The 23,093-nt window shown below is 36.0% G+C and overlaps 1 protein-coding gene across 5 annotated transcripts in view; it reads right to left on the bottom strand.

The window, feature by feature from the left end:
• Positions 1-23,093, bottom strand: part of Fhit (fragile histidine triad diadenosine triphosphatase) — a 1,398,971-nt gene that overhangs the window by 1,018,493 nt on the left and 357,385 nt on the right. The window contains exon 1 of one of the 5 annotated variants that reach the window (XM_076867909.1): positions 14,040-14,120. The exons of the other annotated variants lie outside the window; for them this stretch is intronic. The gene's annotated coding sequence lies outside the window, so the exon portion shown is untranslated. Of the gene's footprint in view, positions 1-14,039; positions 14,121-23,093 lie in introns of those variants that run through there. 5 annotated transcript variants of the gene reach the window in all.

Genomic DNA, 23,093 nt, shown 5'->3' with positions numbered 1-23,093 from the left:
AATTTAAGTTCACCCAGCAGAGGGAACCATTTGTCATTTGGAATGACAGGAACTTTGCCAGGGCACACCAGAATATCACCAGTAGCTATAATCTTCAGCACCTCCATCCCCCCACACCCCTAGGAATACCAACACCTCAGGGAAGGAGGAATACACATTTACAACAAAGTAAATGAAAGTGTGCCATGGACATCTTTTCAACCTTTCTAAAAGCTCCTTGCAATTTTCTAGAATCAAGGGAACAATATGCTTGATTAGTTCTTCAGCAGATTTAGCAATTTTGCTTTTTCCTATTTCTCTCCTTGCAGCAAGTTAGCCATTAACCTGACATGTTCTAGGGCTTGAGATTAGGTTTTCCTCTTACAAAACGGGATCTATGCTTTCAAAAAAGAGTTCGCTTTAGGATAATTCATTTTTGCCACTAATAATCAAAAGATTCTCTTTGAGCCAAGGAGGTCATTCTTTAAAAGTGTTAGAATTGCAAAGAATGTTCCTTGTTTTCCTGGAGGGAGACTCAATGGAGGAATAAAGCTTTCAGAAAAGTTCAGTAATCATGAAGTGAAAACCATGACCTGCAGTCTTCCTTTTGAGTCAATATTGTTTAAAAAATGTCTTTTATGTACATTTATCTGAGAGGCCCTAAAGCTTTGAAGAAGCAGTTAGGCAAATCTTTAAAGACAGATATGGGGATTCCAAAATCTTTACATGCATGAAACTAGGAAGCAGAAGGCACGAATGAGATGCTCGACTGGCCTCAACTGCCTGGCCCCCATCACAGCCCTAATATTTAAATACCACTATTTTATGTTTCATCCTCCACATGGGATATGGTTTGGTTGGTAACAAGAAAACAAACAAGGTAGAAAGGGAATTTTATGAGTAAGTTACCAATGTAAATGTGCTATTTTGTGCCTTTGAATTTGGGTGATGATAAACATGATTCCACACATGGAAATTAAGACTTTTTAGAGCTACTACCACACTGAATCATTTAATTTGTCTGCCTAAGTAATCATCATAATGTGGCTGCTATGCACTGCAGTAAACACTGGATTTTCAAATGAACAAATGAAGTATGTGATAAGTCCTTATACACAGAACTACAGCAAAGGGCATTCAGCCAGAGGGCTGTGTACCAATAGGACACAGGCAAAAAGAACATTCCAACCCCATTACCTTGAAGCAGATTCTATGACCACTGGTTCTACATTTTTCTGTTTCTGCATAAAAAACGTGGTAGACACCTTACAATGAAATATGATGGCAGACTTCAGCTGTTTTGAGTTATCACAGGGTAACTTGTCACAGTGAGGACACCATCATTCATTCCTGCAGACCATAATCCCAAAAACACTTCAGCAAAATAGCATAGGGATATAATTTTATATTGTGGTGAAGGAAATGGGTTTGAATCCTGGGCTCTATCAAACCAAACAGGTGTACGACTCTATCCAAGTCATCAATCTTCCCCATGCTCATTTTTCTCCTTGGTAAAATGGGGTTAATCACGTTGCCTTCCTAACAAAGTTATTAGGAGATTCAGTGAGATCATTTAAAAGGGCCTGGCACAAGGTTCAAATGCAATAGAGTGGTTACTATCACCCTTTATCATCATCATCATTATCATCATTGTTATGCTTAATAGTATCTTCATTTTCATCCATTATCTTCATTTTCATTCAAAGTTAATTGAAAGCACTACTCACCACATTGTTTAGTAATTAATTACTTTCATTCATGGAATGAAGCATTTACTGAGTTACATAATAGGAAGCATCAGGTACCATGGTAGGGGCAAGGGTACTAAGTTGATCAAAAAAAACTTTTGAAAGCTATTCAAGGAGACAGGCAGGAGTCCAAGACTCCTGCTGGGAATGTATCCTTTCAAGCAGAAAGGATCAGATCAGTCTAGGACTTACTAAAACAAAGGAACTGAATTAAATCTAAGACCTGGAGGGTGAGGAGGAGCTAAGCAAAGCAAAGGGTGGGAAGATGGCTTTCTAGGGAAAGAGAACACAACATTTCAAGGCATGGACTACATAGCCTCTCTTCATTGTTACCCAAAGTCAGTGCAAAACCATCCAATGAATAGTTAAAATTTATAGAACTATATCTCAAGCACCAAACATAAACATGCACTATGCTGAGGTCTGGGGAGACAAAGGTAAAGACTGATCTCATCTGTGCCCTCACCCTTACCTCCAACACCTGTGCTTTTGTTTGAAAAACACGCTATAGTCAATATACAAATTTTAACTGGTTGATTCCACCTTTGGTTTTATCCTCAAAAGATTCTACCTGCTTTAAAAAAAAAAAAAAAAACTGAAATGTTTCCTCCAGTAAGACATGGATGTTACACAAGATAAATTAGTGGCCAAGAGATCTTTACCAAATTTAGTTAATTCCCTGGGCCTACCGACTTATATTACTAAAGAAGGTCATGCTTATATTTCATGGTTACTTGTTATATTACCTGTACACTACCTTTAATTTACTCAACAATCTCAAATTCTTCACAAAGTTGGCAGAAGATGGGGAGGAAGGGAAAGGAAAAGAGAAACCCAAGGGCAAGTTTCCTTGAGATCTGGAAATGGTCCAATGTGATTTTTGCAGTTTTCATGGTACCTGACATGGTTCTGGATGGAAACTGTTTAATAACTTCTCACTGATGGATGAATGAAAAACACAAAACTCTCCTGTCTCAACTTGAGACAGTTTAGTGCCGGGGTGGCAGTATGAAACTGGGTAAGACACTAAATTACATGACCTCAAAATGTGACTCTAGGAGACCAGAATATGCCAAGGAAAATATGCCTCTTTGCCATAAAGATTATTTTGACTGATTATTTTAAGAGACTGTAAGTCACAGGAAAAGCCCTGAAAATAATACAGAAATAACCCATATTTTAAGAAAAATCTAAATCCATAAAGGAAATTTCCATTTGCAGGGTGGGGGGGAGGGGTTTCTCTCTTTGTGCCAGGAAGAAAGGATGGCTAACTCACTAAAGACTGTTGTCAATGGAGAAGACAGGGACTTTATTCTGCTTAACAAGCCTTACTCTTGCTTACCATGCACTTCTTGGGCATCTTCTCACAATGGACCTTCCTAAACACCCTTCTTTCTTGGGTTCTGTTGATGATGACATTTGAGTCTGAACTCAAAGCTACTTTTTGAGATATATTCATATCTCTGGGTATCTCCCATAAGACATATATGATATTAAACTTCTATTCGTTTTTCTCTGTCTTTAGTTGCAGAGGTCCATCCAAACTATTAACCATGAAGAGTAGAAAATAAATTACTTTTTCCTCCTAAAGGAGGAGTTACTTCTCTCTAATCTCCAGGTTGCAAGGGAAAACTCAAAAATTAACTGATTATTTAGCATTTTTTCATTTTGATGTAGCCCAACACCCAGATAAAGGACCCAACACCCAGATAACCCCAAGATAAGAGTAATAAGTGATCTTTGTTAAGATACTGACATAGGATTAAAAAAAAATAAAAACAGGTAGAAAGGAGACATGAACGAAAAACAAGGAAAAGATTTTAATTCAGAAGTGCTGCATACTTCCAAATTCCTGGGAAATCAGCAAATCCACCTGAACACGGTTAATTAACCCCTGGATAAGTAGAGTAAGCAAAAAGATACACTACCTTGAGGAACCTATAATTTAGGGGGCTCTTCAGGGCTACCTATTGATCAGATAACAAAGAGCACGTCAACCTGAGGATATGGAGATAGATCAAGACCACTAGATCCTGTCATGAGATGATCGGACTGATAACATTCCTACATGCCTTTCCATATGTATCCTTCACCAAGATTCCTTTAAAAGAAGGGCAGAGAACCCCCAAAACACATGGCTCACTTTCAAAATGGCTCACATTCTCCTTCCTTGAATGTATATTCCTTGCTTTACCCAAAAAGTCATCCCTCTCGAGATTGCCCTCATTCTCTCTTGAATTTGTATCTACTTTCCTAAACAAACCTATGGATCTCTGCCTTTGACTGGCATGTGCTGAAATTCTTTTTCATGAAATTTGCCAAGGACCACACTGGTCCTAAACCCAGGTCCCTCTCGAGATTGCCCTCATTCTCTCTTGAATTTGTATCTACTTTCCTAAACAAACCTATGGATCTCTGCCTTTGACTGGCATGTGCTGAAATTCTTTTTCATGAAATTTGCCAAGGACCACACTGGTCCTAAGCCCAGGTCCCCCCTTCTCTCCAGGATTCCCCAGACCCTTCTCAGGAAACATCTCTTCTCTGGTGACAATATCATATCGTGAGAAATTTCTGGGAGTGAGTTCTTTATAATAGACTATTTTTTTCTCTTCCTTGAGTGCTAGTACAAACAAGAGTCATTTCAGAGTTTTAAATGATGTCTAAGAAACAGAGGAAAATGTTAAACTTTTCTGTAACAGAATGGAAACATATTTACAATTCCATTTCTTAATGTTCTCTCAGTTATTTTGAAAGAAAAAAGAAAAAGACAGAAAAAAAAAACTTGCTAGTCCTTTTGTTCCCTCCACACGGAGAAAACAAAACTATAAAATAATCTATCTGCTTAACTATAAGAAAGAGGGGAAATCAATTTAGAAGACACCTATTTATCAATATTAGAGCACTGTAGAGTTCTGTCTTTTCACAGCCAAATCAATCCAACTCTCTCTCTCTCTCTCTCTCTCTCTCTCTCTCAAACACACACACACACAAATGTTGCATTTAAAGAGGTATTAAACCATCTCAATGAGTTTTACTCAATGTATTAGTGAAACTTTCTGAATTAATTTCTGGTCATGTACTGAGGGTTGATGTGACACAACAGCAGTAAATAGTGTGCAACTTTCTGCAAGTAGCTATCATCATGCGTTAATTCTCTGACAGGTAGAAAATCTTTAAGACTAAATCATTCTGCATTCTCCTAAGAAACTCTTCAGTGCTAACAAGTACATCACTTCCCCAACTAGTTGATAAACTGAAAAGAAAATATTATTAAGTGATGGTACTTAAGGAAACAGTTAAAAGGAGAATCTCAGAAAATAAGATTGTGATGATGTTATATGAAATGAGGAAATTCTCATGGCATTGTGAGGGAAGTAGGAGTCACAGCTGAATAACATATGTTTTTAAAAGGTAAGTTATTCCGTAGAGCAATTACCAAAATGTGAGAGTTGCTCATGGTTCTCAACCTTATACTCTGAAAAAGAACTTATAATGCAAGACTAAAAGAGCCAATTACTTCAGCACCAAGCTACATCCTAAATCTCTGGACTTGGCAGTTCAAAAAAAAAAAAAAAAAGAACTCTTAGGAAATGTTCTTCTAAAATCCTCACTAACAACTCTAACCTTATAAATGTAGACTCTAAAAAGGATGACTGAAAACTAACCAATTAGATGGCAAAGCACAGAGGGGACTAACTAAAAGACTCACCAGAGTTCTACATGTACCTATACCAGCACTACCTCTGAGATATAGTTCATATTTATAATGAAAATGGCAATTATAAAAAAAATGTTAAAAAGGGCATGAAAATTTAAAAAAAAAAGAAAATGGCAATTATAAAAAGTTAAAAATTATATAGAATTTAGTATCAAATGGCATGTAATTTAATCCTGACAATAACCTATGAAGGAGAAAATGTCATGATGCATGTCGAAGAAATGCAGTTTAATAGTGTGTCACTGTGACAAAACACCTGAGGTAACCAACTTAAGATGGAAAGGTTTATTTTGGCTCATGGTCTCAGAGGTTTCAGTTTATGGTCTCTTGGCCCTACTGCTTTGGGCCTATGGAAGCACAGTTCATCATGGTGGGAATCTATGGCAAAATTATAATGGCTGGAAAGCAAGAAGAGATGAAGGAAGGCACCAGGTTTCTCATATACTCTACAAGGACACACCTCCAATGACTTAGCATCTTGCAATGATGCCCACTTTTTAAAAAAATTTATTGGTTCTTTTTAGTTATACCTGACAGTTGAATTCATTTTGATATAATTATACAAGCGTGGAATACATCTTATTCTAGTTAGGACCACATTCTTGAGGATGGATCTGATGGTGGGATTCACTGTGATGTTTTTGTATATGTACATAGGAAAATTATGTCAGATTCATTCTTCTGTCTTTCCTTTTCCTGTCCCTGGCTTTACCACCTCCCAACAGCAAGCACCACAGGGTGGGGACAAAATTTTTAACACAAGGGTCTTTGGAGGACATTTCAGAACCAAACTATAGTGAATAACAGTCTAAGCCCACCCAGCTGCCTTGAGTGATGGGATCAGAATTCAAACACAATTATTTTCCAACCCTAGAGCCCATCCCTTAACCCCCCACTCTGAATACAAGTTTGGTAACTTCCTAGGATGTTCTAAAAAGCTTCTTTGAGCTACAGGTACTTACATTTATGAGACATGATAGTTTAATAGAAAAATCTCAGGTTTTGAATTAACTGTAACCCAGGCAAACAAGTTTTTTTCTAAGCCTCAGATAACACTACGGATGCTCTTTGACTCAAGATAGGGTTACATCTTAATAAACACACTGTTAGTTGAAAACATCATAAGTCAAAAATGCATTTACACACCTCACCTACCAAACATCCTAGCTTAGCAACATAGTCCACTGTAGTGTATCAGTTTCCCCTTGTGATCACAAGACTGACTAGTAGCTACAACTCACTGCCATGGCTCAGCCTTGCTACTAAGCATCATACCCATACATCATTAGCCTGGAAAAAGATCAAAATTCAAAGTATGATTTTATAAATATGCATTGTTTTTACACCATCATCAAGGCAAAAATCGAATCATCTTTTTTTCTTTTCTTTCTTTTTCTTTAAGTTTTGATAATGGGAATTGAATCCAAGGGTGTTTTATCACTGAGCCATACTGAGCCATGATCCCACCTTTTTTATTTATTTCTTTTTTAAATTTGGAGACAGGGTCTTACTAAGTTGCAGAGGGCTTCAGTAAATCACTCAAACTTTCAATCTTCCAGCCTCTGCCTCCCAAATTGCTGGGATTATATATGTACACCACCACACCCAGTAAAGTAAATCATCTTAAATTAGGTACCTTCTGTTTTTACTTCAAAGGCTGTCCCAAGCAGGAGATGCAATACTAGAGCCACTAGCCTGCAGTAATAATAATGACAGGTAACATTTATATAATGTTATCTCTGTGTTGGGCACTGTCTAAGCATTTTTCCTACACTAAAACATGCAATTTTCACAGTGACCTTAAGAGTACTATTGTTTATATTCTTGTTTTACGGGTGATGAAATAGTGGTGAAGAGAATGAAATTATTCTGACCTAAATGAGTTACCAAGTTGCAGTTCTGATTGCAGTTGCAGTTGAGTAAGTCATTCTACCATCAAGGCAGAATGACTTACTCAACCAATGATAATACTTTATCACCTCCTATTTTAAGGCAATTTCTACAAGTAGATGAGAGGGACATGTTCTGATCACTGCTTGTTAGGCAATTTTGTCACCAAGCCAAACTCATAGAGTGTACTTACACAAAGTCACATGGCTAAGGCATCACTAGGTGACAAAATCTTATGCGACCACAGTCATGCATGCTGTCCATCACTGACCAAAAAAATCAATATTCAGTGCATGACTGGATATCCTGTTATTTTCTTCCCTATTGTTGTTCACCCTTCCTGATCGTTTTTGAAATAACAGTTTTTATTGAGATCATTATAGATTCACACACAAATTATAAGAAAAAATACAGAAAGATTCCATATAGCCTTTAGCCTATTTTGCTCTACAGTGATGATATCTTGCACAACTATTGTACAATAGCACAACCAGGATATTGACATTGATAAATAAAATGCATAAACTTTCCATCACCACAAGGATTATCTTACCGCTCTTTTATAGCTAAATCCACTTCCCTCCCATGCCACAGTCCGGCTGCAGCAAAATAACCCGGGGGTGACGAGGAACTTGTGTAGATTGATACATTTCCCCCTTTTGTTTAATTTAAATAATGACCATAGTGGTTTTTACACAAATACCATTGTTAGGGTCTGTAAACAAGTCAAGATGGCGCCTGGCATTCTGCCAGAGGGAGTGGTTTGTGAAGTAACGCCAGGGAGCCATTAAGTGTGGAGATTCCTTATTGGTTGACTGCTGTATAGTTTATGTTAATTAAGATAAGCTGTGTGGAATGTATATATACCCCTCCTGTCCTACAATAAATGGCTCCCACTCCAGCTGCATCAATCTACACAAGTTTCTCGTCACCCCCAAGTTATTTTGCTGCACTCCCAGCCTATCCTTCCTTATTATTTGATAACAAATGATCTGCTTATATTGTCAAGAATGTTATTCAAATGGAATCATTTAATATGTAGGCTTTTGGTATTGGCCTTTTCCACCTCCATAAACTAATTCCTGAAGATTCAGGCATATAGTTGCATGTATCTATGTTCTTTATTGATTAACATCTCATTCTATAGATGTAACACTGCTTGTTTAACCATTCACCCGATGGAGGACATCTGGATTATAGGACATCTGTGTTATTTACAGTTTGGGACTATTACAATAAAGTTGCTACGAACATTGGGGTACAGGCTTTTGTGTGAATGTAAGTTTTCACTTCTTTGGGATAAATGCAAAGGAATACATGATTAATTTTGTAAGAAACTGCCAAACTATTTTCCACAGTGGCTATGACATATTTTATCCCTACCAGCAATATGAGTATCAAGTTTCTCTGCATCCTCATCAGCATTTAGCATTACATTATTTTTATTTTAGCAGTTCTCTATTACATGAGTAGTGATATCTCATTGTGGCTTTAATTTTTATTTTCCTGATGGCTAATAATGTTCAACATTTCTTTGAGTACTTAATTGCCATGTGTTCAGTAAAATGTTTCTTGGTAACTTTCTTTTACCTATTTTTAATTTGCTTGCTTTTTTTTTATTGTTGGGATTGAGAGTTCTTTATATATTCTAATACTAATCCTTTTTCAGGTATGTGATTTGCAAATATTTTTCCTACTCCCTAGCTACTCTTTTATCACTTAATAAACAGTGAGTGAAAGCAAAAGTTTCATTCTGATATAGTCCAATATATGCTTTTATTTCCCTTTTGCAGATTATGTTTTCATGTTCAAGGCTAATAACCTATGCCTGGTCACAGATCCCAAATATTTTCTCTTCTGTTTTCTTCTAAAAGCTTTATTTTTTTACATTTAAACCCACAATACATTTTGAATTAATTTTTTATAAGGTATGAAGAAGTCTTTTTTGTCAGTTGGTCTAGGATTATTTGTTGAAAAGATTCTTTTCCCTCTTTGAGGAAAATTGCTTATTTATAAAAAAAAAATCAATTTGTTATATGCATTTGGGTCTATTTTGAGAAGCTCTTTATTCTGCTTCATTGATCTATGTATCTATTACTCCGTGAATAGTCACACTGTAGCTAGGTAATAGGATTTGAAATTGAGTAGACTGATTTTTCTCACTTTATCCTACCATTTCAATATTGCATTAGTACCCTAGTTCCTGTTCCCACATAAATTTTACAAAAATTCTTACCTATAAATGAAAAAAATAAGCATACGGGGATTTTAATAGGAATTGCATTAAATTTGCATATCAATTTGAAAACATATGTCATCGTTACTATGCAGAAATTTCCAAACAATGAACACAATGTTTCTCCATTTATTTATATTTCTTTTATTTCTTTCATCAGCATTATGCAGTGTTTGTTATATAAGATTGATAAGTGTTTTATTTAACTATACCTATTTCACTTTTCCCCCCCACAGTACTAGGGATTGAACTCAGGAGTGCTTTGCCACTGAGCCACATTCCCAGCCCATTTTTTAGTTTTTTATTTTGAGACAGGGTCTTATTAAGTTGCTTAGGGCTTTGCAATATTGCTGAGGCTGGCTTTGAACTTCTCCTTCAGCCTCCCGAACTGCTAGGATAATAGGTGTGCACTAGCACACCTGGTGGTATTTCACATTTTTGAGGTATTACATATACCATATTTTTAATTTCAGTGTCTACATATTCATTACCAATACAGAGAAATATAATATTTTTTATATTCATCTTATATCCCTCAATCTTATTGAACTTAAGTTTTAAAACTATTTTTTTTCTTTTTTTAATTCATAGAAAATTTTTCTGTGTAAAAAATCAAGTCACTGGCAAACAATGTTAGTTGTCTCTATTCCTTTCTATTTCTATGCCTTTTCTTTTCTTGCTTAATTACACTTGCTAGAATCTCTTGCATTATGATGAATGGGAGTGGCTAGAGGAACTTCTTTGTCTTATTTCTTAATGTTTTTGGAGGAAATATTCAGTTTTTTCATCCTTAAGTATATTAGCTGTGGGTTTTTATAGATCTCATTATTAAGTAGAAGAAAATTCTATCTATTCTTATTTTCTATTTCTGATATTGGTAATTTGTGCCTTCTCATTTTCCTTTCAGTCTTGCTAGAGATTTACTAGGTTTATTAACTTTTAAAAGAACCAGTTACTCTTTTTTCAAAAATTTAAGTTTGTATGATGTATCTTTTCTCATATTTTTATTTTCATTCTCCCTCAATTACATGTGATGCAAACCTCTTATAGACAGCATATAGTTGGGCAAGATTTTGTTTTTTTAAACAACTTCACTAATCTCTGAATTTTAAGTTATATATTTAGACCATTTCACTTTAACATAATTATTGATATTTGAAGAACTTTCCCGAGATTTTATATTTTGTTTTTTGTTTACTTTCTGTTTGTTCTCTTTGGGTTTTTGGTTTCTGGTTTTGTATTTTCCATACTTTTCAGAGGCTATTTTAAACAATTTTTGGATTCTGGTTTGATTTATCTAGTGTTTTTTAGTATCTTCTTTGTCATGTTTTAGCAGGTACACTAGCTTTTACACTGACTATTCATAACTCATACAACTGCAGGTGTCATCATCTTATCAGTTTGGATGAAGTATAAAAAAATTTACTTCTCTTTACATCCCTTTACCTGCTTCCATTCATAAAACAATCATCTTAAATTATTCCTCTACATCTACATTAGAGTATTATAATTTCTGTCTCAACTTTTAAACATAATTTAGAAATCTAAAGAGGATCAATACTTTTGTTCACTGCCTCTTCTTTCTTGCTAATATTCTAGGATTCCATTTTTAATCGTTTCTTTTCCATTTAGATAGTTATCTTCAGCCATTCTATGTCTGCTGACACATTTTCTTAGTTTTCCTTCATTCAAGAAGGTCTTGACTCCCCTTTTCATTCTTGAAGGTTATTTTCACTGGTTATAGGATTTGGGATACTGTTAACTGTATTTTCATTCTGTATTTGAAAGCTTCAAGTTCCCAAGTATCAATAGAAACTCAGAACTCATAGGGAGAACTAAGAAAGTGTACAGTGGACAGGATCTTATTGAATTGATCCGGCTACAAGAAACTCCTGATTCTGGCAGAAGAACAGACATGTAAAATAATTACAACAACATGTGGTAAGTATAATAATGCATTTATTTTGAACAATGCCCATAGTGCCGACTGGCTAGAATAAGCAGTTTGGCTTGGGAAAATCACTGTTTCTCAGAAAAGATGTGTGAACTGGGTTGTTTTAGTCAAGCTTTTTCATTGCTATGACTAAAAGACATGACAAGAACATATTTTCTTTTGGAAGAGGACTTTTAAAAAATTTTTTTTTAGTTGTAGATGGACACAATACCATTATTTTATTTACTTATTTTAATGTGGTGCTGAGGATCAAACAGTGCCCCACGAGCACTTTACCACTGAGCCACAACCCCAGCCCTGGCAAGAACAATTTTAGAGGAGGAAAAGTTTATTTGGGGGCTCACAGTTTCAGAAGTCTCAATCCATAAACAACAGGCTCCTTTTCTTAGGGCTTAAGGTGAGGAAGAATATCATGGCAGAAAAGTGTGGCAGAGGGAATCAGCTCACATGATGATCAGAAAAGAGAGAGAGACTCCACTCCCCAGATACAAAGATATCTGTTCAAAATAAGTGCATCATTGTACTTACCACATGTTGTTGTAATTATTTTACATGTCTGTTCTTCTCCAGATACAAAGAGCGCTTGCCTAGCATGTGTGAGGCCCTGGATTTGATCCTCAGCATCACATAAAAACAAATAAATAAAATAAAGGTATTGTGTCCATCTACAACTATATATACATATATCCCCCAAAGGCACACCCCCAGTGACCACCTTCTCCAGCCATACCCTACCTGCCTTCAGTTACTACTCAGTTAATCCCTGTTAGGGGAATAATTAAGTGATTGGGCTAAGGATGTCACAACCCAATCATTTCACATGTAAGTCTCCTTGCATTGTCTCACACATGAGCTTTTGGGGGATACCTAATAGCTAAACCACAACATGAACTCTGAAGGTTGGGTAGTACAAGGAGTTCCCAGGTGGAAGGAGAAACAAGCACTAGAGCTGGGAGAAAAAAAAGATGAGACATTTGGGGAATGATAAGATCTAATACCTGTTTGACGTTCAGGACAGCTATAAAAGCAAGTGGAACAAAACGACAAAGACAGGTAAGAAAAGAATACTGGGGCCCCTCCTTCTCAGACTTTATTCTGTGTACCAGCAGGAGCTGTCAAATAAGTAAAACTGGTGAAAATGGTATTTAAAGCAATGATGGCTATTCTAACACCTTTTTTAATGTAGCTTTTTTCAGACTTATTAACATTATCTTTAGTCTAATATGTACCAGAATTTAGTTTATGGACTGGTAGGATGTGTTAATGGCCAATAAAAACAGAAGACTCAGCTGAGTCTCTGCTTTTTAAGCTCCATTTTAAACACCCTCCATCCTGTCTGCCAAATGATTTCAGCGTCTCTGTAATCAATGAATGAAGCAGCATGCAATGAGATCATGGCTAGATGGCAGCACATTAAGTGAAGTGTTTCAGCTTTCCTGCAGCTTTGAAGTCCCTGGCTTTTGTCATTTTTGTCAAAACATTAATATTTCTTAATGTTTTGGATTCTTTACTAAATGAAAATTTTTCAATAGCAGTGGCTGAGAAGAAAATACCAGATTTCTGTAGGCTGTCATATTCACACTCCCAACAGACTCTGTTTCCAGAGACCTCCAGAGTTCAATGCCTTCTGCAGGCCCCTGTTCAGTATGCTGACCCTTTGCCTAGCCACATACTCTCCTCTCCTCCTAAGAGGATTCAGAGTCCTCTCTTGAAAGGAAATGGAACTCATTCCTGCCTTTGCATAGGTGAGTATCACTTTTGAGAATTGGTATCACACTTTTGGTGAAATATCATGTCAGAAAAGGATAGAAAAAAATAGAATAATGAAAGGTCTTTCCATGATTACACGGGCTTACTTAACTACTTTCTTATTTCCTTTTCAGTCTAACTATTAAAAAGAAAGGAGGGCCACCTTCATGCTGCCTCTTGGAGGCAATCAATTGTCCTTGCCTAAGAATAAAGAAGGCAAGATCCATGTGAGAACTGGATCTAATTTAGACCTGGGGGTGAGGTTTCTCCAGGTTTCAAATGGCAAATTTTTAAAAACAGACCAAGGAAGCATGAAAGTTCCACTTCAAAAATGAGGCTGTGAACTAAAATATTAACAAGCAGGGAGTAAGTAAGAAGCCAAAAAATCATCACCCAAGTAAGAAGCCCAAAATCATCACCCTGGTTAGACCAGGACAGACTTCAGATTAGGAAGAAATTTACTTGCATTCCTTTACCATTAAAGATAATTTCTCTTCTAATTTCCATTTATCTTCTGTTATCTCTATTGTTTTCTGTTTTGTCTCTGCATTTGCTGTTCTAAAGTAAAGTTAACTTCATGAGTATTAATTAGAATCTGCATGAGTGCCAACACCATACTCTTCAGTGAACTTCTCAGTTGGAATGAATCAGCCCTTCAGAGGTGAAAGATTATTCCCACAAAGTTCCCAGCTCTTCTTGTGAAAAAGTGTCCTTTCCAGAAATGCCTTTCAGTCTTGTCAAGTAAGCACTAAGATTCTTTCCTACCTATTAGCTTGTTAATCAAATTTCAAAGGCCTGTATGCGAAGGAGACAGTAGCTCACACCAATCTGGGAATTACCTTTTCTGGAATAGATAAAATGCAGTCAGATTTATTTAGAATTGATTGCACACTTCCCTCCATTCTTTACATAATTTTTTTTCCCCTCACACATGCTTTATGACATCTTTTTCTGTGCTGCCTTCAGAAGCCTGTCCTGGTCTAACCAGGGTGATGATTTTTGGCTTCTTACTTACTCCCTGCCTGTTAATATTTTAGTTCACAGCCTCATTTTTGAAGTGGAACTTTTATGCTTCCTTGGTCTGTTTTTAAAAATTTGCCATTTGAAACCTGAAGAAACCTCACCCCCAAGTCTAAATTAGATCATTCTCAGATAATTGTGCAACAGACTATATCTGAATTACATTCAGAATTATATCTTAATTACATTCAAATAAATAGAGGGGGCTGAGGTTGTGGCTCAGTGGTGGACTGCTTGCCTAGCATGTGTGAGACACTGGGTTCAATTCTCAGCACCACTACAAATAAATAAACTAAAGGTCCACTGGCAACTAAAAAAAAAAAATAAAAATAAAAATAAATAAATAAATAAAGGGAGACTAGCATTTTCTGAAGAAAAGCAGAGACAGCTTATCAGAAGTGGTCTGAATTTTTGCCCACATCAGGCTATATGTCTTTAAACAGGGGCACAATCTCATACATTCAATGTCAACGTAATATAAAATAGATGTGTGTTAAATGTCTAAAATTAATTGAATACAATTACATGAGTTAGTGTCATATTATTATACAACACTCACCATACTTGATAATTGGGGGGGAAAAAAACAAAGAAAAATCTATGTCCTTCACTGCAATAGTCCATTTCTGATTTTTACTTTAGATTATCTGTATTTATTTTACCCTCTCCTGTTTAGGGGACACAATTTTATTTAAAGAACCAAAAATCTAATTGTTCAGGAGTTTGTAACACATGGAACTTCAGATTCTCTTAAATGATGGTACAACAGATTTTGAATTCTTAACATCCTCTCGTAGGTTGTCTTGTTTAGAAGAAATGAAAGCTAAGAGTGTGGCACTAACGGACAAGCTGTCAATCTATTAAATAAATTCCTGTTGAAAACTAACTGCATGCATTGTGTATTAACGTAATTTATTAGAACAATTAGAACGTATCCTTGTTGTCTTTTAATTAGATCATTCCTTGTTCTGGTAATTACACTAGACAAGGGAGAATAATAGTTTCAGGATTCTAAAATCATCCGTAGACTATGTGGAAAGAGAATGATCAATAATGCTAATCTACTGGAACACTTAAATTCTCAGAAAGAGATCTTTTATCATGAGCATTCCTTTGTATAATCAGCATTATTTCTCAATGTCTATGCTTATCCTGCACAAAGTTAAAAAGTGAAGATATTGGACAAATAACAGATATTTATTCCACTGTCAGAAACCTGGTCCGTTGGGGCCACCTCTGGCCTCCAGTGGCTCAGACATTGCTTCACTCCCTTGCAAAATGCCAACAAGTGACCGCAAATGAAGGATTTAAGATTCCACGCAGAACAGCACGTCCAGCTGTCTGAATGCCTAACAGGAGGACACAGGGCTTTTAAGCTCTGGTCCTACGCAAGAAATCATAAACTTTCTCAATTTAAAAATACAGTCAAATGGGTGAAATTTTCCCATAAATGAGGAAACTACTGAATGAATAGATTTTTATAAAAGAACAACTGTTGTATTTTCGTACATGAAGACATTTTTTGCAGACATTAATAGAAAGACTGTTTTACAGAAAAGATATCTGACTTTCACTGGCTGAAGACTTGAGATGTGAGTTGAACTTCTATATTGCTGGTTTCACTTTTGGAGATCATAGGGAATTCAGTTGCCCCAAGAATTCTTCTATGCCCTATGCAACCGTCACCAAGCATGCTACACATCCTGGAAAGCAGCTTTGAAAACTTCTGGGATTTAGAATCTTGAGAACATCATGAGTGGGCATATTCTGTCCTCAAGGACAACCCTTCGGTTGAGTGGAATGATGCTGAGATATTACCAGTGAATATGGAGTTCTCGGTAACGATGGGCAACACAGATATCCCACCAATAGCCCAGGTTACAGGAATCTCATTCTGCCTCAGTCAATGAAAGTCCTAATGAGACCATGTCTAGACAGTATTGATCTCCCACTAGGAAAAAAAAAAAAAAAATCAGACTGTGACTTCTTTTCTAGCTTAGTCCAAATGACATCCAAATCATGATCTTTCATTCACACATTACTAATGCTTTTCATAACCAGAGACATTTTATCAATGAGGCAGCCAAGGACCCAAAAGCTTCTTTTTCAACATATATGTGCTGTTTTTTTTTTAATATTCTAAAACCTTTGATAGTCAAATAACCGACAAGAAAGTAACTTAAGTCTATTAAAGAATCTAAATAAATTAAATGAGTTTTTAATGTATTTTCCCCCCATGCTAGGCAAAGGAAAGAGCTAAAAATAAAAAATAAAAACATTTTTTAGCTGTCAAGGGACCTTTATTTTATTTATTTATATGTGGTGCTGAGAATCAAACCCAGTGACTCACACATGCTAGGCAAGCGTTCCACCACTGAGCCACAACCCCAGCCTAGGAAAAAGACCTTTAAAAAAAAAAAAGAAAGAAAGAATTTCCTCATAAACTGAAAAGGCAAGTTAATGTGGACCAAATATCTCAAGGAGAAATCATTAGCTTGAGCCATCCAAAAGATTTTCCAGGAGCAAAGGGGCACTCTGTAACTGTGCTGTCCATCCCAGCTGGGAAGACGTGGTTCCCCATATACTATAGTTTAGATCTGGATGTCCCCCAAGTCTCATGTGTTGAAGACTTTGTCCCCAACTGGTGGCCCAAAGCCATAAGATCAGGAGACATAGACAGAAACCTCTGAAAACATAAGCCAAAAGAAATCTTTCTTCCTTTAAGTTGTTAGTCTAAAGTATTTTTATCACAGCACTGAAGTACCTCTCTAAATTTTCAGGGCTGCTGCTAAGAATTTGGGGTTCCCCAACATTTGAACCTCCAGCCTGGTCAGATGTACCAGGCACAATACTATCCTTGAGAAAGCAAAGATTTGCATTTGAGGCCGTTCAAAGCTAGAATGAATATTACATGGACCCTTGAAAGGTGGGAAAGAAGAAAATACGGTTTATAATTCCAGTGGATATGGAGTGGCAAAGCTCCCCAGGCCAGGTGGTGGTGAGCTAGGATTGGGAATCACAAGTTAAAGGGGAACAACAGAGAATTCTCTTTCACTCTGGGGCAGAAATAGAGCTATGATTGCTATGTATTGGGGTTGTTTCAAAGAATGAAAAGCCTTATAAGGCAAGTCTTCCACTCAATCAAGGAAAATGACACACGTGTCTTATTCCAGTGCAACAATGTCAAGGTACAAATCTAACCTGAGGAAGAATGCTAAGGAAAAACACAACCAGAGAGGGACTTCCACCACTATCACTAGTTCCATATAAATGCCACCTAGACATGAAGTTTTTATTTCTTTGGATGCTAATCAAAGAGCCCTGCATGGCTTAGGAACACATTGTCCTCTCAAGTAACCAAAAGAAAGTTGTTGGGTCTGCAAGTTCTTGTGCTGGACTTTAAGACTTTCCAGCATTTTCTCCCCAAACTAAAATTTAAAAGGCCAATAGAAAGGACACTTGGATAACTAAAAACCTTATCTACTGATAGCAAAGGCTACTTCTGCCAATGCATTGTATATAATTTCTTGCAAGCACAGTTAAAAACCCTGCATCTGTTTGAAATAAAATGAAGAGAAGCCAATCATGAAATCTCTTCTCTTGGCAATAATGAAAGATATCAGCAGACCATGATAAGCAAGAGAAAATGACACCTCTTTCATCCTTTTCTTCTCATCCAAGGAAGGTAACAAAAGCAGGTTCTGGGCAAAGTACATGCTTGAGGCATATTTCCAGGAGATAATATTAATTTGGGCTACCTATATTCTGCCACACTGGAGTTAAGATGAATATATACATGTATATATTTCTAGTTATCAACATAGACAGTGGTGAAAAACAGCTTGGATGTGTATTTAAAAGACATGCAATTTATTTCAAAATTGGTCAAGGACAGTTATGATCTAGAATAATTTTGTTGGAGAAACTTAACTCTTGCTAGATCAACACAGATCCTAGTAAATACCTTATAAATTACATGAGCGTGAGTTATATATCATGTATGGCAGAAACTTATTCAACCATTCTGATTTGTTCAAATGTTAAATTAGCCAAACTGAACAGGAAAAAATTTTCTCTGTTGATTGGGTAAGAGATTTAAAATATCAATGAACTTAGTAGAAGTATAAGTAGTAAGTTCTAGAACAAGAAATAAATCACACATATTAACACAGAGGAAGGGAGGCATTTTGTGTCATCTTGGAGAAGAGATTTATTTCATAAAAATTATGAAGTCTGGCAGGAAAAACCCTACATATAAACCCAGAGCATTCTTGCTCCTGACTCCACAATTACAGGAGCCCAAGGACGAACCCTGTTTTCTAAAACTTCCCTAGAATGTGATTCAATACATTGTTGGTTTTTTAAAAAATATTTTCTGCCTTTTAGTGTCATGTGATAATTTTTTCCAATGACTAACTAAATACGCCTCTATGTGACATAAGTCAGTTATTTTTTTAGTACCCCAGTGAAGATCCAGAGTTAGCTATTAATCTCTATCCCCTCTTATAAAAATTGCAATTCATCTCTTTTAATATGATTGATAATATCTATGATTATTTTCCAAACTTAGTTGAAATTTCCCTGAATCTTTTTAAAATCAATGCAAGAACTAGAAAATGTTCTACCAGATTTCATGTGAAGGAAATAATTTTTTTTTTCATTTCTCTTTATTTATTTATTTCTAAATTCAGCTTGGTCTTCATTATTGCTTCATAGCTGCCTTATTATTCAAGTTCCTCTGTGACCTCCTGATCATCCCCCCCAACCCAAGGGTACATATTTGTTCACTATGTTGCAATTTTGTGATCTGCCGGATTTTTCTGCTGTAGTACTCTATAATTGTCCCATATTAATAAGTTCCATTCTTTTTGGCTTCCACCATTCCTATTTATTAAATTCACTATGAATGTGAAGTTAATTTTCAAAGGAATGAATAATTCTTTTTTCCCAGCTTAGTATTAACAATGAATTTAATACTCATTATATTTAAAGTTTTTAAGGAGACTAAAGAAAAAGTTTGTAATATGTTAGTGTTCCAAGCCTGTCCTTTCCCCATAAAATAAATTTATTTTGCACAGTTATTTTTTAGTACCTCAGTGAAGATCCAGAGGTATCTTTCTAAGAGAAATATCACTTTTTAAAGATTATTATTTGAATGATCAGAAAACCTGTACTGGAAAATTGGAAGGAAAATAAGAGTGGAAAGTAGTCTATGGTTACAGACTAAAGAGAAAGGGTATAGCTACTTGAGAGTCAAGTATTGAAAGAGAGAAAGAAAGAGAGTACCTGGCTCCTGAACAAGGGAAAGAGGCAAGATCACTGGATAGGAGGAGAAAGATAGAATATTGAGAAGAATTGGCCTGCGTGAAGCATAAAATAATTCTCCAAGTTCTTGGAGCAACCTGAGTAAAGCTGAGAATTATTTTTTCAATTATTTCATTTGCTAAAATATCTGAAGACAGAGTGAATCACACAGGGCCCCAGGATTCATTCAGGTTACACGAATCTTCTCTAAAGGTGATATATATTAATTTATATTTAAACTCTAGTTTCCTTTAAATGTCGTAAACACACACTACACCAGAAACGAACTTGATCATCCTATAAATTTTCAAGGGCTCTGTCTGCTTTAAATTAAATGCCACCAGTTAATTCACAGGTCAATGTCGAGGCCAACCTCACAGACTACTTGAGTAATTAAAAAATTTATATGAAAACATGGAAAAGGAAAGTGTCTGTCAATGTCAAATACATAAAAGACACACTAGGAGACAATGATTGCTATACTGCAAAGCATTTTTAAACTACTGGCAATATATCTAAAATGAAGATCTATGGAGAAAATAAAAGAAAGACCTTATAAGGCATATGGTAAGCTTTTTGCATAAGATTATTCAGAAAGTCATAAGCATTTTTGGCTTTGTTGTTTTACTACATAAATGACCCAAAGTGGAAATAACATCAGCTGGAATATGGGAGATCTTCATGTCTTTATTCAGTTGAGTTATATTATTAAAAATCAATATGGCATAACATAGCATGTATTATTCTTAAATACACAAAAGAATCTGAAGCTATATCAAAATATTATCACCTTCTGTCCAATATACCACATATTTATAAATTAAACTTACTAATAAACATGTAACACACAGCAAGGACATGTGTGAAACAATGAGAAACAATAGAATAGAGGATTTAGAAATCTACATACATACACAGTGAATGAAAACTGCAGAGCATTCCCAAGGATCTAAACAGCCTATACAAAAATAAAGTCATATCTTAAGGGAGGGAATTTGAATTCTAAAGCCAGAGCCTAAGGCAAACATAACATGTAGTCAAACTTACCAGTGAAGATCACTTAAATCACCTGTAGGGTGCAAGTAATAGTGCTTTGTGTATTCAAGCTGACAGTAAATATTTGAGAACAAACAACTGAGCTAGGCTAAAGGAAGGAAGTAATGAAAAGTCCACAAACAGATGTCTGGGTATTGAAACTGCCTTGTCTTTAAGGAGTTACTACCATTCTCCATCACTGAGTCTTCACCAGGTAGGTGAGAAAGTATAATCATAAACCCTCCAACAGGGCTTTCACCACTGTATCAACATTAATATTTCATAACTCTAATGTATTTATTAAAAGAGGTACTTGTCATTATTAAGAATAAATAGGGTAACATATGCAAGCATCATCCACAGTGGCCCAGAGTGATAATTGATAAATGTGCTACACTTTAATCTTTAATATGACTTCATTAGACCCATAAACACACAACTCTTTGAAATCTTTTATAGAAAAACATAAAAATCTGGGTCTCTTCTTTCCAAGTCTGCATTGTCAGTTAGGACACCTCTGAACAGCTGTCACTGGCATCCTTCTAGGCACGCGAGAGGTCTCACCCCAGTATTGATTCTAAGTGGGCATAAGGTGAATCCACTGCACATAGCAGCACTCCTTTATGCTTGGGTCACATCTCAGCAGGTTGGCTCCCTGATTAGGGCTCCTCTTTCCAAAGACACAACACAGCACAGTGCATTTAAACCACAAGGCTATCAAACAAGGAAGATCTGTTGCTTTTCCAAAAAGGCATTTCTATCAGCTCCACCAAGAAAGCACATAAGCCCATGTAACCCATTCTAATTCTGGAAAACACATCCACCAGTCCCTTTTGCTGACACTTACAATGGATGCCTCAAAAATATAGAAACAAAATCTTTCTTCTCCGTTTCCTCTCCATCCCCTTTCTTCTTTGTTCCTTCCTTCCTTGAAATTTTCTATGGTCAGTGCACAGCAAAATGGAAAGTCAAATGGACTTTCCGATTAGTCGACATTTCTGTGATATACTTATTTATTTGGTCTTCATATGAACTCCCTCCAGGTTGCTCCTTTATGGGAATAAGGTATGACAAATGAAATAGAGAACTCGAGGCACAATTTTATCCTTGACATATGAAGAGAGAATATTTTTTCTCCTGGATTTATGGTGTAATGCAACCCAGACACTTTCTTTTCCCAGGTTTTGCACTTCCTCCTTACTGCTGCGTACCATCATGGTCACCATCATAAATGTACAGAGTGCCTATGGCTGGGGCCTCTAGGTAGTGCCCAAATGATCTGTTACAGATAGTGTTGTCTTCAGTTCCCCTTTAGTGTATTTTCCATTCCTGCTCCTTATTGAAATCTGCTTCCAATTACTTTTCATAAGATGCTTTAGCTTCCTTTTCTTTCCCTTAAGTTGGATCTCTTTCATTTCTGTGCCCTTCTGGGCTTGAAGCACAGTTATTTCCTCTACTTTTTACAGAGGTTTACATCTCCAAATTTAGAAACTCTCAAGAAATTTACTATAAAACTGCCTTTTCTAAGATAATTTTTTAGCAATGTTAACTAAAAGGAAAATTTTAGGTTCTTGGAATGGCAGGGCCTCAGGTCTCAGCTATAACTTTTATTACATCTCACGATGATGACTAGAATTATAATACCTTCTTGAACAAGCCAAACTCTTCAAAGATGGCCACCCTTCCACCCCCAGATTGCAACTCAGGCTGTTTAGGAGACTAGTGGTCCAGGTTTTCGAGTTACACAGAATGGGTTGGAATCCAGCCTCTGGCACTTAAGTGGGGTGTAACCTTGAGTAAGTCATTTATTTAACTCTTCTAAGTTTCCATTTTCTTGTCTGAAAAAAATACCAATATTTACCTAATGAGAATGATGTGAGGATATAATGAGATATTCTTGATGAAATATGTACAATGGTTGGTACAACTTAAGTACTTGTTCAGAGTAAAAATGGGTGACATTTTCATATATGACAGGTTTTTCTTCAAAGAAGTTCATAACTTTAAGAGAAGAACATAAACAAATTATTTAGTGGACCCTAGTCTTTAAATATAGTTCATTCAGTGTTTTCACACTTGAGAAGTTACTGCATATTTTAAAACTGAAACTGAAAATTGAAAACAAACACAAAGAGCTAGGATTTGAAGTCTAAGGATGTAATGTTGTCTGTTTGAGTAAGGACTCTATACCACACATAGGGTATCTGGAAGTCACTGCACTTCCCTGGCACAAGTTGTGCAGAAATGAACAACCCATTTGACATTGCTACAACACATTTAAAGCCACTGGGAAGGTAACTGAATATTTATTGGATATAAACTAATAAATATTCCTTCTGGAAAAAAAGAGCTAGAATTTGGAACCAAAATATAGATAATCAGTTATAAATTTGCACATTTATCAATAAGAGCTCTATTCTCTAAAAACATATACCTCTTAAAATATATTTCATGCATTTA

This window comes from Callospermophilus lateralis, chromosome 1 (genome assembly GCF_048772815.1).
Source record: "Callospermophilus lateralis isolate mCalLat2 chromosome 1, mCalLat2.hap1, whole genome shotgun sequence".
In the NCBI taxonomy this organism is placed as follows: Eukaryota; Metazoa; Chordata; class Mammalia; order Rodentia; family Sciuridae; genus Callospermophilus; species Callospermophilus lateralis.
The sequence above is the reverse complement of the archived record's forward strand: the minus strand, read 5'-3'. Positions and strand labels throughout refer to the sequence as shown.